This window comes from Chiloscyllium punctatum, chromosome 27 (assembly GCF_047496795.1).
Source record: "Chiloscyllium punctatum isolate Juve2018m chromosome 27, sChiPun1.3, whole genome shotgun sequence".
Taxonomy (NCBI): domain Eukaryota; kingdom Metazoa; phylum Chordata; class Chondrichthyes; order Orectolobiformes; family Hemiscylliidae; genus Chiloscyllium; species Chiloscyllium punctatum.
Genome location: NC_092765.1, coordinates 3,064,619 through 3,080,427, shown reverse-complemented (window position 1 = coordinate 3,080,427; position 15,809 = coordinate 3,064,619). Strand labels below are relative to the sequence as shown.

The 15,809-nt window shown below is 41.1% G+C and overlaps 1 long non-coding RNA gene across 1 annotated transcript in view; it reads right to left on the bottom strand.

Moving 5' to 3' along the window:
- The window catches only part of LOC140453275 (uncharacterized), a 125,532-nt gene extending 111,577 nt beyond the window's left edge, over positions 1-13,955 (bottom strand). Inside the window, exon 1 of the long non-coding RNA XR_011952333.1 lies at positions 13,898-13,955. This is a non-coding gene — a long non-coding RNA (uncharacterized lncRNA). The remainder of the gene's footprint in view (positions 1-13,897) is intronic.
- Between the last annotated feature and the right edge of the window lie 1,854 nt (positions 13,956-15,809).

Here is a 15,809-nt window from a genome sequence, read left to right as displayed (position 1 = left end):
TTTTCCAATTCCAGATGAGAGCGGGAAGCAGTGCTGACGACATCATCGATATATTGGAGAAAGAGTTGTAGGTGGGAGCCAGGATAGGACTGGAACAAGAAACGTTCCAAGTACCAATGAAAAGACAGGCATAACTGGAGCCCATGTGAGTAACTATGGTCACCCCTCTAACCTGGAGAAAGTGAGAAAAGTTAAAGGAGAGGTTGTTCAGGGTGAGGACAAGCTGGGACAGGTGGAGGAAGGGGGTGGGAGGTGGTGAATGGGGACAGTTCAGGCCTTTGCTCCAGGAAGAGGCGGAGAGGCCTGAGACCATCCTGGTGGGGACGGACGTATAACGAGATTGTACTTCCATGGGAACTGGGATGCAGCTGGAGCCTGGGAACTGGAAATTCTGAAACTGATGTAAAGCGTCAGAGGAATTGTGGATGTACATGGGCAGGCAATGGACCAGGGGAGAAAAGGTCGAGTCAAGGTTGGAAGAGATGAGTCCCTGTGGGACAGGAGAAGGCAGAAACAATGGGTCTCCCCTGGGCAATCCTGTGTGTGAGTCTTGGGAATGAGGTAGAAGCGAGCTGGGTGGGGCTGGGGAACTAACAGCTTGGAGGCAGTGGAGGTGTGGGAGGTGGCATGGAATCACTGGATGGAGTGAGGTCAGTGACCATAGCTGATACAATGGCCTAATGTTCCAGATAATGTGGTCATGGTCCAGGGGGTGACAGGAGAAGGTGACATTGAGAGCTGGTGCTCAGCCTCTGCAATGTAGAGATCAGTCCGCCAGACTACAACAACACCACCCTTATCAGGATTAATAACAAAGTCAGGGCGAGATCTGAGAGCAGAGTGCAGTTAGATCAGAGGGAGACAGGTTGGATTGGGTGAGGGAGGGGGGCAGAGCAATTGAGGCAATCAATGTCACATCAACAGTCAATACCAGCCCAGCCTGACCAGCCTTAAGGTAACCCAGCCAACTCAGTAAATCGAGCAAACCTCTTCTGAGCTGCTTCCCATGTATTTACATCCTGCCTAATTAAGTAGACCAATGCTGTACCAATGTATTCCAGATGTGGTTACAACCAAATCTAATGAGTAACTGAAGCATGAACTTCCTACTTTTGTAATAAAAACAAAGTACCGCAGACACTGGATGTATGAAACAAAAATTACAGGAGAAACTCAGTAGATCTGGCAGCATCTGTGGAGAGAGACTCTCTACTTTTCTCCTTACATTTGCATTCCATTCGCCTCACCAATTACAACAATCCTAGTTATTTGTTATATCTGCATACTTTGGCAATTTTAATGAAAGGGTCACTGCATTCAATGTTAACTGTTTTTCTCTACACAGATGCTGTCGGACCCACTGAGTTTCTCCAGCAATTTCTGTTTTTGTTTTTGGACTCCAGTGTCTGCAGTTCATTGTTTTATCAAAGTTTCTCATCCCTGATACCTTTCAAGTACTTCTCTTCTGCACCCTCCCAATGGTCCAAGGTATAGTATGGCACCCAGAAATAGAACAGAATCCTCCAGCAAAGATTTAACCATTGTTTAACAAAGGCTTGGTATAACTCCCTCACTATCCAAGAAGTGAATCACAAATACTTGGTTCGCAGGTGCAGCCGATATTTAAGAAGACAGAATTTTTTCCTTCATTGTTAGAAGGATGGATTTTAAAAGCAGGAGGGTTATGTTGCAGCTGTGCAAGGTACTGCTGAGGCCACACCTGGAGTACTGGGTATAGTTTTGGTCTCCTTACTTGAGAAAGTATGTCCTGGCACTGGAGGGGGTGCAGAGGAGGTTCACTGGGTTGATTCCAGGGTTGAGAGGGTTGCCTTATGAGGAGAGACTGAGTAGACTGGGATTATATTCATTGAATTTAGAAGAATGAATGGGAGGGGGGGGGAGGATCTTACAGAAACATATAAAATTATAAAGGGAATCGATAAGATAGAAACAGGATTTCCATTGCCAAGGGTGAAACTTGAACAATGGGGCCTAGCCTCAAGCTAACGGGCAGCAGATTTAGGACTTGAGTTGAGAGGGAACTTCTTCATCCAGACAGTTGTGAATCTATCAATTCTCTCTCCAGTGAAATAGTGGAGGCTACCTCATTGAATGTTTTTAAGGCGAAGGTCGATAGATTTTTGAACAGTGAAGGAATTAAGGTTATGGTAAAGGGGTGGATAAGTGGAGCTGAGTCCATGAAAAGATCAGCCATGGTCTTATTGAATGGCGGAGCAGGCTCGAGGGGCCAGATGGTCTATTCCTGCTCGTATTTCTTATGTTCTCAACACACACTGTACCTTTATTAACACACCAAAGAATCCCATATACTTTGTAACAGCCTCTTAACTTGGCCTGCATCTTCAAAGATCTCAGTGCATTCACTGTCTGCTCTGGTCCTGCACCCCACAGTGTATATTTATATTATAATTTTCCAATTTGGCCTTTGTAGTCCAACAAAATTGTTAAGACCTTATTAAATATACCTCTGACTCTATTGGCCAGGATTAATTGCAGATGATTAGTCTGATAATGCAAAACATATTTTTACGGTATATCATTAAATCTTTCCCTATTATTTAGAAATATAATGTCTGGGAGTATCCTTGCTAATCCATGCAGAATTAATTTCAGTATTAGTGACTGGGAAATAATTTCAAAATTAGTCTGCCATGCTCCAAATCATTTACTTGCAATTTGAAGAACAATATTTTCAATAATTAGTCTCATTTAATCTTCAGGAAACTTTTTGGTTTGTACAGCAAACCTTTTTTAAACTATCACTACTACCTTTCTACAAAGAAATCAGAAAATCATTGTGACATTCACTCTTATTTCTGCCACTGCACACACCTCCCAGCAGTGCTCATAATCTGTCATTCTCAGTTACAGACAGCTTCGTCCTTGAACTGCAGTCATCCACCCACTTTCCAAAATTACCGAAGCGTCTCTGTCCTCTCACTCGGACAACCCACTGAGTGTCCTGCTACTGCACCACCAGAACCAGCTCTAACCACTTCCAACTGACTCTATCACTCCTTTTATCTTATTTATCCATGACTCATTCCTTGGACCAATGTTTCCTCAGTGACCTGCTGGTAATCCATTGATTGGTTCAATTCAAACTGCAGGACAGCCCATGGCCAATCCCCTTGATGAAGATCAGGTGACCAAACATGGCAACAACCACTGATTGGCCGTAGGCTTCCTTGACTGGAATGAGCACTCTTACTGTTAGACACTGAGACATAGTCACCTGGACGAAGAAAAATGCCAGGTGTTCATCATGTGAGCTGCTGGCATGTTGTGTAGTTGAGTGTGTGGCACTGGAAAAGCACAGCCAGTCGGGCAGCATTCAAGGAGGAGAATTGGCGTTTCAGGCATAAGCCCTTCATCAGGAATAAGGCTTGTGGACTGGGGGCTGAGAGATAAATGGGAGGAGGGATGGGGTTGGGGGAAGGTAGCTGAGGATGCGTTAGGTAGATGAAGGTGAGGGTGAAGGTGATAGGTCAGAGAGGAGCAGAGAGATGGGAAGGTGGTGGATAGGTCAAGAGGGCAGTGCCAAGATGGAGGCTTAGGACTGGGATAATGTGGGGGGGTGGAAACGAGGAAACTGGTGAAATCCACATTAATTCCACATGGTTACAGGGTTCCCAGGCGGAAAATGAGGCATTATTCCTCCTGGTGTTGGATGGTAAGGGTTTGGCGATGGAGGAGGCCCAGGACCTGCATGTCCTTGGTGGAGTTGGAGGGGGAGTTGAAGTGTTCAGTCATTGGGCAATGGGGTTTTTTTGGTGCTGGTGTCCCAGAGATGTTCTCTGAAACGATCCTGATGTACAGGAGTTCTGTGGGATTAATGTGGATTTCACCAGTTTCCTAATTTCCCCTCCCCCCCGTATTATCCCAGTCCCAAGCTTCCAACACGGCATTGCCCGCTTGACCTATCCACTGTCTTTCCCATCGATCCGCTCCACCCTCCTCTGCAACCTCTCACCTTCCCCTCCCCCACCTTCATCCACTTATCATATTCTCAGCTACCTTCCCCAGTCTCACGACCGACCATTTATCACTCAGCCCCCGGCCCACAACCCTCATTCCTGATGAAAGGCTTATGCTCGAAACGTCGATTCTCCTGCTCCTCAGATGCTGCCTGACCTGACGTGCTTTTTCAGCACTTTACTTGACTCTGATCTCCAACATCTGCAGTCTTCACTTTCTCTATGTTGTGTAGTTGTCACATTTATGTAGAACAACAATGTGTCCAATCCCTTGACTGTTCAGTGGCTGGCAACCAGGAGAAGCTGACTGGCTTTCTGTCTGTACTAAACAGGAAGGCAGAGATGCTATGTGTTGAAGGAAGTGCAAAGTGACTGAGCTCTAAGAAAGTGAGCTAAGAACCCTGAGATACACCCTGTGCAGATAGAGTCATAGAGATGTACAGCATGGAAACAGACCCTTCGGTCCAACCTGTCCATGCCAACCAGATATTCCAACCCAATCTAGTCCCACCTGCCAGCACCCAGCCCATATCCCTCCAAATCCTTCCTATTCATATACCCATCCAATGCCTCTTAAATGTTGCAATTGTACCAGCCTCCAACACTTCCTCTGGCAGCTCATTCCATGCACATACTCTGTACACATTCCATACTTTGTGTGAAAACGTTGCCCCTTAGGTCTCTTTTACATCTTTCCCCTCTCACTCTAAACCTATGATGCATGAGATGTTTGTGAGTCCCTCTATCCACAGCAACCTGGAAGATGCATTGTAATGTGAAGTGTCAGTGAGCTCCAGAATGATGCTTCATTATTATGTGGGGAGGCTGGTGCTTTGCTGATGCTGTCTTCTATGGATGGAGAATGGAGGTAGCCGCTCAGTCAGTGCAGTGGGATGATGGTAACCACCCAAAGTGGGGCCTCTGAGAAGACACAGTCAAACTGCAACCACCAGGTAACTGCTCGGACCTTCAGGTTGGGATCTGGTGCCATCGAGTTTCTGACCAATAGCATCATGCAGAGGAAAGAGGCAAGAGTAGTTAACACTGAGAAACAAATACATAGAAATAGGGTCCATTTTCCTTACTAATGGACCATTAAGGAGAAAATTGCAGATATTTTTCTTGATGTCTAGAATTGCATCAATCATTCTTGTTGACATAGAATTGTATTTCTCCATTCTTGCTGTATTTTCCCAAATTGCTCACATCATTCAGATGTCGGGAAAATTCTGCGGATCTTTATTACAGTGATCCTTAAGTAAGAAAAACTTGTATTTTTACAATGAATCACCTGTCTACAGAGCATCCCAAAGTGTTTTACAAATTTGGAATGTACTATTGTTGGAATATTTGTGTCATTTACAACATATTTTGCAGAAATTCATCAAGGTTCCTCAGACAGCACCTTCCAAACCCACGACCACTTCCATCTAGAAGAACAAGGGCACCAAATATATGGGAACCCCACCCCTGCAAGTTGTCCTCGAAGCCACTCACCATCCTGACATAGAAATTTCAGTTTCTTCAAAATCGCTGGATCGAACCCCTGGAATTCTCTTCCTAAGGACGCTGTCGTCTAACTACAGCACGAGCTCTACAGCAGTTCAAGAATGTTCAATAAATGTTGACCCAGCCAGCACCACCCACATCAAATAAATGAATAAAGAAAAAAGCAACATAATTACCACAGCAACCAATTTTTACACAGCAAACGGTAAGCTGTTGACGAGATATTCTGTTCTTGTGATTTTGATTGACTGATAACACTGGGGATAATTTAATTGCTTTGCTTCAATGTAGTGTCATGGGATTGTTTCTATCTTCCAAGAGGTCAGACAAGGTGTTGGTTTCAACATCCCACCCGAGAGACAACATCTTCCACAAAATGCAGCACCCCCACACTACTGCACCAGCTCATCAGCCTAAATCTTTTGTGCTCAAGTCTTAGGAAGTGATGCAAGTCCACAAGCTTCAAACTCAGCTGACAGAATTATCAAATTAGCCGCAGTTTATACAGAAAGGAGAAGTTCAATTATTTTCAATGGATCCCAGTGTTGGCTGGAACTGTTCAGAGCCAGATTTCAATGGTTCATTGACTTGGATTCAAATCTGTGCAAAGGACATTAGTTTTTAGGAGCTTCCTGGTAGGGCGGTGGGATGATAAGATTGTATCTTTATTCTCCATTTCCTCCCAAATTTCTCCTTAGCTCTGCAGGAACTCTACAACATTTACACATTCCAACCTTTACTCGCTTCACTGCCCACGCACAGTGGCAGCGTGTGTACCATCTACCATGCACTGCAGCAATTCACTAAATTCCCCTGTACAGCACCTTCCATATGTACCTCCAAGAAGGACAAAGGCAACAGATGCTTGATTCCTCTTCAAACCATACACCACCCTGACTTGGAACTTACACTGCCATACCTTTGCTGTCACTGGGTCAGGATCCCAGCACTGTCCTTCTAACAACACCGTGGGTGTACTGACATCCCAAAGACTGCCATGGTTCAAGAAAGGCAGCTCACCCTGTCAAAAGCAATTAAGTTTGGGTAATAAATGCTGGCCCAGCCAGTGACACCAACATCCTATGAATAAATATTTTAAAATGTGAATTTTTTGAATGTGCATCTATAGGCGGCTCTTCAATCACATAGGGCATCTCAGTAAAAATTAACTTGTCCTCAACTCGCAGCTACAGATGCTGAATTCCATCAAAGGTCACAGGGCAAGATTCCACAGTAGAAATACCGTCTGCTCTTTCTTCCCTAACGTAAAGACGTGGATGTTAATTATAGTGTCCCTGTGCCATTGAGAACTGCTGAGTACATTTGGGATCAAATCTGAGACTATTCTTTACAAATCTAGCTTGCTACCAATTCATACAGTGTCAGGGAATAACACACTGTTTTTGAACAGCTTTGAGAATAACCTGAGAGTTTAAAAAATACAAATAATGATTTTTTTAAAAAGGTTGAGCATAATTTACAATTGAAAAAACTACAATAAATGTGGTAGAATCTTAAAGTTAAAACTGCATTGCCTCAAAGCACTCAGTGATGACAATGGTGATGATAACATGAAAGATACACGAGCTGTCCATAGTTGTGTCTGTGGCAAGGTCCATTAAAGAGAGTGAACATCACTGTGACCTTTCTGTTAATTGTTCGCTGAGAAATAAAAGTCTTAAGTTGCAAAAAGAATAACCAGCACTTTATAAATGTCACTCATTGCAGAGCACTTATAATATTCATATGATGTATAATCATATTTACCAGTGATACAGTCCTCTATGAATACCTTATTATATGTGGTTGACAGCACAATTAAAATGGATATGATTGTTAAAGTTTGGATGTGGATTTGTGATGTGACATTACATTAACAATAGTTAATAATTCAATTCATTAAGCTAATTCGGGTTGAAAGTAGTAAGAAAGCATTCAGCAACACAAACAATGATTTGACTTGGCAGCTTTGATATTTATTTATGGGGTTGAAGATGATCAGAGCATTTACTTTACATTATCGTGGCATGATGGCTCAGTGGTTAGCACTGCTGCCTCACAGCACCATAGACCTTTGTTCAATGCCACCCTCGGTACACTGCTTGTGTGGAATTTGCACATTCTCCCTGTGTCTGTGTAGATTTCTTCCCAATGTCCAAAGATGTGTAGGTCAGGTGATTGGGTATGCTAAATTGCCCATAGCACCCAGGGTTAGGAGTAGGTTACATGGATTAGTCATGGATTATAGGGAATAACATTAGGGAGGAATGGATGTGGTTGAGATGCTGTTTGGAGGGTTGGTGTGGACTCGATGGGCCAAAAGGTCTGCTTCCACATTAAAGGGATTCTATAATTTGTTATTGTGCATTCTGTTGGCAGTGCAAGAGACTTGAAAAATGTTGAGATTACAGAGAAGGTGGTGCTGGATGTCTTAAAATGCAGAAAACTGGATAAATCCCAGGCACCTGATCAGCTGTACCCTAGAACTCTGTGCGAAGCTAGGAAATGAGATGAGGTATTTATATCACTGTTAGCCACAGGTGAGGTGCTAGAAAACTGGAAGTTGACTAACATGGTGCCATTATTTAAGAAAGGTGGTAAGGAAAAGCCAGGGATCTACAGATCAGTGAGACTAACATCGGCGGTGAGCAAGTTCTAGGAGATTCTGAGGGACAGAACATACATGTACTTGGAAAGGCAAAGTCTTTTCCTTGGGGTAGGGGAGTCCACAACTAGAGGCCATAGGTTTAGGGTGAGAGGGGAAAGATTTAAAAGAGACCTAAGGGGAAACTTTTTCACGCAGAGGGTGGTACGTGTGCATGGAATGAGTTGCCAGAGGAAGTAGCGGAGGCTGGTACAATTGCAACATTTAAAAAGCAACTGGATGGGTATATGAATAGGAAGGGTTTGGAGGAATATGGACCGGGTACTGGCAAGTGGGACTAGATTGGGTTGGGATATCTGGTCGATATGGACGAGTTGGACCAAAGGGTCTGTTTCCATGCAGTACATCTCTATGACTCTGATTCTAAGACTGATTAGGGATAGTCAACATAGCTTTATGCTTGGGAAATCGTACCTCACTAACTTAATAGAGTTTTTTAAAGAAGTAACGAAGATGATTGATGAAGGCAGAGCAGTGAACATGATCTACATGGACTTCAGTAAGACATTCGACAAGATTTTGTATGGTAGATTGGTTAGCAAGATTAGATCACATGGAATAGAGGGAGAACTAGCCATTTGGATACAGAACTGGCTCGAAGGTAGGAGACAGAAGGTGGTAGTGAGAGGGTTGTTTTTCGGACTGGGGGCCAGAGGTGTGCCACAAGAATTGGGGCTGGGTTTACTGTTTTTCATCATTCATATAAATGATTTGGATGTAAACACAGGAAGTATAGTTAGTAAGTTTGCAAATAACACCAAAATTGGAGGTATAGTGGACAGCAAAGAAGGCTACCTCAGAGTACAACGGGATCTTGATCAGATGGGCCAGTGGAGTATAATGTGAGGTGGTGCACTTTGGAAGGGCAAATCAGGGCAGGACTTATCACTTTAGAGTCAGAGAGCCATAGAGATGTACAGCATGGTAACAGACCCTTCGGTCCAACTCATCCATGCCGACCAGATATCCCAACCCAAATCTAGTCCCACCTGCCAACACCTGGCCCAAATCCCCCCAAAACCCTTCTTATTCATATACCCATCCAAATGCCTTTTAAATGTTGTAATTGTACCAGCCTCCACCACTTCCTCTAGCAGCTCATTCCATACCCGTACCACCCTCTACATGAAAAAGTTGCTCCTTAAGTCTCTTTTATATCTTTCCCCTCTCACTCTAAACCTATGCCCTCTAGTTCTGGACTCCCCGACCACAGGGAAAAGACTTTATCTATTTATCTTATCCATGCTCCTCATAATTTTGTAAACTTCTATAACGTCACCCCTCAGCCTCCGACACTCCAGGGAAAACAGCCCCAGCCTGTTCAGCCCCTCCCCATACCTTAGATCCTCCAACCCTGACAACATCCTTGTAAATCTTTTCTGAACGCTTTCAAGTTTCACAACATCTTTCCGATAGGAAGAAGACCAGAATTGCACGCAATATTCCAACAGTGGTCTAACCAATGTCCTGTAAGGTCTTGGGCAGTGTTGATGAACAAAGAGACTTGGAGTGCAGGTTCATAGCTCCTTGAAAGTGGAGTCTCAGGTTGATAGGATAGTGAAGAAGGTGTTTGGTATGCTTTCCTTTATTGGACAAAGCATTGTGTATAGAAGTTGGGAGGTGCAGCTGCGCAGGATATTGGTTAGGCCACTTTTGGAATACTGTGTGAGATTCTGGTCACCCCGCTATAGGAAGGATGTTGTGAAACCTGAAAGGGTTCAAAAAATATCTACAAGGATGTTGCCAGGGTTGGAGAGTTTGAGCTGGAGGCAGATGCTGAATAGGCTGGGACTATTTTCTCTGGAGCGTTTGAGGCTGAGTGGTGACGTTATAAAGGTTTATAAAGTCGTGAGGGACATAGATAAGGTAAATATGCAAGGTCTTTTCCCCAAGGTAGGGGAACCCAAAACTACAGGGCGCAGGTTTAAAATGAGAGGGAAAGGTTTATAGGGACCTAAGGGGCAAACCTTTTCACGCAGAGGGTGGTACGTGTATGGAATGAGCTGCCAGAGGAAATGGTGGAGGATGGAACAATTACAACATTTAAAAGGCATCTGGATGCGTATAATAATAGGAATGTTTAGAGGGATATGGGCCAAATGCTGGCAAGTGGGACTAGATTAATTTATGATATCTACTCAGCATGGACTAGTTGGACCAAGAGGTCTGCTTCCATGCTGTACAGCTCCCTGACTCTGGCTAGGCTGGACTACAAAGAAGATGAATACTGGCAGGACTCCATTGGGGGTGTATAGTACTTCATTGCCTCCAGCATTGTGATACTATATATACAATCCAAAATAAACCATCCTTTGTGAAAGTGGAGTATAGGTAATTGTAATTTATTTTTGTAAGGCTTCTCAGGCATCATAGGAAAAAGTATACTCCTTTCCTTGGATGTGTTGAGTTTTACCTGGCTTTCCACTTTAATGTTACTATTGGTATTTAACCTGTTCTAAAAACCTTACTGAATATTAGTCTGATTTATTTGAAATAAGCCACTGAGCCAGTGAATAAAGGGACCCTGAATGTAAATCATTGACCATGTTAGGGGTAACAAAGAGATGGGTAGAATCCACTCCACAGTCTGAGGACTGTCCAAAACGTATATCCACCCAATGCTGGGGTTGAGCTTTTAAAATGTACAGAATATAAAATATTTTCAGTGGTGGGTAGAGACTGCAAGGTGGTGAGATTACCCAAATCATACAGACAATATTTTCAGGGAAAAAGTTGAAATATTTTCCACCTTTCAATAATATTATCCAGTAATATCAACTTCAAAAACACCGTCTGAATGTTTTCATCGTAATTAAACCAGAAAATGTGTCACATCTGACAAAGGCACGAAAATTCTGGTGCTACACAAATCAAATCAGTGAAGATTGGGAGGTAGGGAAGGTTAATGATTTGCATTCCCGTTCTCAGAACTAAAAATGGGAAAATGAATAAAAATATTGCTATAGTCAGAAAAATATAGAGAGGGGGAAAAAAATTTAATATTCAGATCACTGGATTAATTGTTGACAATTCCACATTAATGCTTTCCTCAGCTTTCCCCAGGGGGTGTTTCACTATAGATTTTCACACCTCAAAGCCAATTTTGGGAATACAGATTTACAGACAGCCCCTAAACAGCAGCATAACTTGCTCTCCATCTTTGTAACCCAGCACTACGACCCTTCTGGTCAGTAATTTACATGTAGATAAAGGAGTAGCGTTCCTGCTATAATGGCTTCAGGTCCTATTGCAGCATTAACTTGTGGTTTGAATAAGAAACCTCCCCCCTCCCCCACTCCTTCTGCACCATGCTCTGAGATGGATGATTGGGGAGGTTGAGTTGCTGTTTCACAGACTCCTTTGCTGTCCCTTCAGTGGCCAATTGCATTTGGCGTTTAAAACTTCTCTACTACCAAATGATGTGACGGTTTTTTTGTAGTGACACAACCTTACTTTTCATGTTATTGACCTAGCATCTGATCTGGAGTAACTTGAACATCACTGAATTTTGGTGAGTCTGATTGGTTTCAGCTCTAATCTTGAAAATCTCCAACATTTTAGTGTTTTGTAACTTTTAATAATATTGCTGTCTACTTTCCCATGGATAAGTGTGTCTTACAAGTTTGCATTGGGACAGGGACATTAAATAGAATGTGAAATTCAATTTAAAACAAAAGCTATCTTAGGATCTGATCTCTTGATGAGTGAGGATGAAGTGTGGTTTATTTCAATTTGTCCAATAAATTCATTGAAATGTAGTACAAGGCATTGTGTTGTTTCCAGGTAGGAAAAGGATAAGCTTCAGTGGAAGCCAGACTTCCCTCTGGTTGGAAAACAATGCAAAAAGTCAATCTTTCTTTTGATAATTTTGACTTATGGACAAAATTGTAGGAAATGTGCACTTCCTTCAATGTCAGTAGGAAAAATGAGAAAAACTCAGACAAGTATATTTTAACATAGCTACACCAATAATTTACACAGCTAGTTGAAATCTAGCCATGGAAGGATATTTTTTGTGTTGAATTGTTTAATATATACATGATTTAACACATATTTAGGTAAGAAGAGTTGTGTTTTGATAGTGTTTTGAGTATTCATAGTTCTCTTGTGTTGAACAATGCCTTTCTCTTATGATCTAATGTATTGAGAATGTCAAAAAATGACATTCACTATTACATCATTCTAATCCCTAAAAAACTTACTCACTGCACAAGTTGCTGTATTTTTAATTTGTAAGATGAGCAGACAGAAATAGTTGCGGATTATTAGGAAAACTTGGTGAAGCGTTTTAAAATCTCATTGTCCAGTGGGGACCTTCTGAAGGCAGGCAAAATCTCATGTGTACTGCTTCTGAATGGATTTAAAAATTCAGGACTCTGTATTTGTGTTCTTTGCTGGCTCCTCATTCAATTCCACGGAATTTTTCACAAGTGGCCAAATTTGCTTTCTAGGCCTTTCAAACAAGACTTTACAAAATGTATTTTATAATAAATTTTCATCATAGATGTCTCTTAATATGCTTGTTGATAAATGTGTATTAAATCTTATAAATTAGAAAGTATTGTTATAGTAAAACTGCATTCATATTAAATTTTGTTCTGCTATATTAACACAAATATGAAACTAGTTCACTTTAAGCATATTTCTTGCATAATATTAGAGAGAATTACTGTACTCCTAAAACAATTTGATTATTAAATGTTCATAAATCTAGTTGGAATGTGTCAATGATAACTGCATATCCAAATGCATGGAAGAAGCATAGTATGATTTATTTTATAAATGCCATGGTTAACGTTGTTACTATTGGTACTGCTTGATCAATGAGAAGCATCTGTTTTGTTGCATTTGGGAAATAATGGAAAGAACACAGAAATTTATTTTTATTATTGTCCCTGGAAATATGGAAATGTCACCCAATACCTATTTTAGAATTCTCTAATATCTTTCTGGCTTCCATTTTTAATTTTTGTACCGACTGGCTTCCTGCCTCTTTGTAACTCTTTAATTTTCATTCGTTTCAAATAATGACCAGAATCTCATTGCCGTCATCCTGCCAGTGGGCAGGTTTACTCGGGTCCCTATGATTTGTCATTGTGTCAGACCCTTGGATTGGACAATACCTAAAATGAGTGCAAACGTTTTTTTCCAAGATAGCAGCTTCTTGCCACTTAAGCACGATTGCATTTCTCACGATAAATACATCTTCTCCTCTTTGTCTTTTCAACCTTTCAGTTGTGCTGCACTGAAAGTTCAACACCATCTTTAATGTCATCCCTCCGCCAGTCCTTTCTACACACACACATTCGATGAACATTGGGGACATTCTAAGCAGAAGATTCTGTGTGAAGTGTTAGCAGCACACACGGATCGTGGCCTGGAGCCAAAACCTGATCTTCCCTGTGCTCCGCTAGAGTGCTGTGGATGGCCTGGAATTGGTGGTGGTTTTATGGACATGTTGAGCTACATGGCAAAAACTTCAAACAAAAGGCAGCAGAATATAAACATGTGGAAAGCATCAATAAAAGACCCAGAGATATCAATAAACATGACATTACGAGGTTGCACTTAAACCTATTAAAACAACATCCTTGTTTGAATCACCTCTCATTCTTAATTACTTCTTTATTAATTTGCATTCTTTCGTTTTATCTTTCGTCATTAAAATCTTCCTTTTAACTTGTTTTTCTAGCTTCCTCGGGGAACAAACTAAATACATACTCACCCATTTAGGTATCGCCGTGCTGGCTTGCAAATCACTTCCTTGCACGTGTTGGCAAGACACAAAACTGAAAAAGGATCTTTTCGAGTTTATCAGCATGGAAAAAAATTAGCGATTTCTACAAATACTCTCATTCGGTTTGCCCACTTTCCTTTTTAAATCAAGCGAAAAGAAAATAATATATTGACTCTCATTTCAAAATTTCAATCAAAATTTAAAACAAAACAGGAAGTAAAATGTTACAGGACAAACAAATGCATTTTAAACTATTCAGTGTCTAATACTTTGCAAACGTTGAATAGAACAGAAAGCAGTTTATTTCTTCCAATGATCTTCAATTTTAATGAGGTAACTTTATTCTTCAAATCTGTAAAAATATTCAACATGGTGTTGGACTGCATTTTGTTACCACCATTTAATTTCTGTATGCGTTGTTTTGAAGCAACGGTAATCTTATTCAAAAACAAATCTAACAGCTTGTGTAGTTTTGTTGAGAATGACGAATTCATAGGAAACACAAACGTTTGTAAGCAAATCACTCAGTATCTGAGACTTACAGATTTTTATTTTTAAAATAATTGAGAATAACGTTCCTCTTTTTCCCCGGTTCCTTAAGTGCTAGAAGGTAGATGTTACGCGTTTCACCAATTTGAAGACCATAACCATCGTGTGTGTCTCCTAGACCCCATTTTCGATGGCTCTGCTTTTGAGTGGTACACATTGCTCTGTACCTTCACACAGGGAAAGTGATTTTACATGATACTTACACCTCTTTATCCCAGACCGTATCTGCCTCTCTGCCCCTCTCCCTTCAAAAGCAAATCAGTCAGTACTAAGTACTTCCCTTAACTTTTCCCTTCATATTCTGTTCTCAGAACATTCTGTACTCCATCATGGGAAATGTTCTGAGGGATTCCTTTCTGTCAGAGACACTACAGATGAAAGTGGTTATTTAGCCACTGACTTGAAGGTGTATGAGTGCAATTTAGGATTTGGTCACTATATCATTTTTACTTCCCCTGCTAGAATCTCCCAGCCCTGCTCTTTAGCTGTTCACAATGGTCAGCCCAAGATCAAAGACTCAGTAATGTTCAGATAGCTTGAATGTGAACTTCCTCCCAACACTTTAAACCTTGTGCTCATGGGAGAGGGAAGTTTTCATAAACTGGCTGAGCATCCCCCAGTTCAAAACCTCATTCCAGATGTGAGCAGGATAATAGGCCAAAGAGTGTTGTACACATCAACCAACCATAACCTCATTGAATTGTGGCACAGGGACTGTGTAGGCTTTTTATGATTCTTTGGGTAAGATTTTAACTCACTCAAAACCCATTCCCTTTGAGTTAAAATCAGCCTCATATCTTTTCAATCCCTATGGGATGCTACATTTCAAAAATTTATGGGATTCCCATTGACTTCACCTTTCTGCTATGAAATGAAATGTTGCATTCCAAAATTATCACATTCAAGCAAAATTAAATCCGTTACATTCACAATAAATTAATTACACAGAATCATAAATATGTTGTAGCAAGATGTTGATGCTGGAAAACAAGAAAAGCAGATATAGTTCCACAAGAGGTACTTTCTGCATATTTCACTGACAAGATTAGATTATTTGCAAGACATTTGGATAAAACAATCTTTTTTCATAAGTTAATACGATATTTGTTTTTGACCAGAATAAAATCTCTACCTAAGGCTTGATGTCCAACTATTGATGTCTGACATTGAAGCTAAAGTAAAATAAGATAAATTAAAATTCTGCATTATTTTTATGTCAACATAAGCCTCTCACATTATAGGCATGAAGGCCAATTCAATAAACACCTTCTAATCATATCGGCCCCAGAGATAATGAATTGGTTTCTCTTCTCAGTTCATAAATTTGTATCCTTTAAAGATTCTGGAAAGA